Source organism: Schistocerca serialis, chromosome 9, assembly GCF_023864345.2.
Source record: "Schistocerca serialis cubense isolate TAMUIC-IGC-003099 chromosome 9, iqSchSeri2.2, whole genome shotgun sequence".
NCBI lineage: Eukaryota > Metazoa > Arthropoda > Insecta > Orthoptera > Acrididae > Schistocerca > Schistocerca serialis.
The window spans coordinates 433,498,009-433,499,605 of record NC_064646.1 but is presented as its reverse complement, the minus strand read 5'-3'; the positions used below and the strand labels follow the sequence as shown (position 1 = coordinate 433,499,605).

Sequence of the window (1,597 nt, the reverse complement as noted above, 5' to 3'; positions counted from 1 at the left end):
GCTGCTATCATTATGAAGATAGTAACTGTTCCGAAAGAACAGATACTAATGACGACCATGTAGCTTATCTAGAAAGAAATGATAATTAATCGAAACCCACAGCTGCCAATAGATGTTGTTGATATCCCTCAATGGGGACAGCTGGAAATGTGTGCCCCGAGCGGGACTCGAACCCGGGATCTCTTGCTTACATGACAGACGCTCTATCCCTCTGAGCCAACGAGGGCACAGAGGATAGCGCGATTGCAGGGACTTATCCCTTGCACGCTTCCTGTGAGACCCAAATTTCCAACTGTCCACAACCTACATTCGTAGTGGCCTCGGTGGCTCAGATGGATAGAGCGTCTGTCATGTAATCAGGAGATCCCGGGTTCGAGTCACGGTCGGGGCACACGTTTCCGGCTGTCCCCGTTGAGGTATATCAACAACACCTGTTAGCAGCTGATGGTTTCGATTAATTATCACTCCTACTATCATTTTCAAGCAAACAGACTCTGGATTCGTCGGATCCCTGTCCCCAGTGACGTCGTTCCATACGCCATTGCTGTCTAGCAAGTTTCTCCACATTCGCCAAAGGTAACGGAGAAGTGGACGATGCGCACGTAACCCGTTCCGTAATAAACGGCGATGGACTGTCACCCCTGATAGTGTACAATGTATTACACTGTTCCTCTGTTGCGCCCGAGCCGAGGACGACACATCTCTGTCCTGCAATGTGATGCGGACGAGGTGTCGGTCTTCTCGGGTCGGTCTTCTCTGGGTGGTATGATCTGACCCATCTCGTCGTGTTCTACTGTCTTCCGTCAACCATTCTGCACACACCCGTTGCACTGCCAAAACATTTCGTCCCATATGAGCAGAAGTTTCCCGGGTGAATGCATCACATTCTCTCATGCCAATAATGCGTCCACTTTCATCGATTTGACGGTCGGTTCGCGTATGCATCTGCGAGGTGTCCTGCATGTTTGCTCACGTCACACTGATCCATTACTTTCGGATTATACTGGCGAGAGACACAGATATATTTTATCGGCAGGTGGTGTTGCGCCGCGATATCGATGTTGACCTTGATCCCGCAGGCCGACATGGTTCAAATGCTAATCATTTCTGCAGAACATAGTAATGTACATTTCCTATGAATTCTTTACCGACGAATGGAAAAACTGGTGGAAGCCGACCTCGGGGAAGGTCAGTTTGGATTCCGTAGAAATGTTGGAACACGTAAGGCAATAATGACCCTACGATTAATCTTAGAAAATAGATTAAGGAAAGCAAACCTACGTTTCCAGCATTTGTGGACTTAGAGAAAGCTTTTGACAATGTTGACTGGAACACCCTCTTTCAAATTCTGAAGGTGGCAGGGGTAAAATACAGGGAGTGAACGACTATTTACAATTTGTACAGAAACCAAATGGCAGTTATAAGAGTCGAGGGACATGAAAGGGAAGCAGTGGTTGGGAAGGGAGTGAGATAAGGTTGTAGCCTATCCCCGATGTTATTCAATCTGTATATTGAGTAAACAGTAAAGGAAACAAAAGAAAAATTCGGAGTAGGAATTAAAATCCACGGAGAAGAAATAAAAACTTTGAGGTTTGCC

At 46.7% G+C, this 1,597-nt stretch overlaps 1 non-coding gene across 1 annotated transcript; it reads left to right on the top strand.

Moving 5' to 3' along the window:
• Positions 1-317: 317 nt before the first annotated feature.
• On the top strand, positions 318-391 carry Trnat-ugu (transfer RNA threonine (anticodon UGU)). Its single transcript has one exon. It is a non-coding gene; the product is annotated as a tRNA-Thr (tRNA).
• The last annotated feature ends 1,206 nt before the right edge of the window (positions 392-1,597 follow it).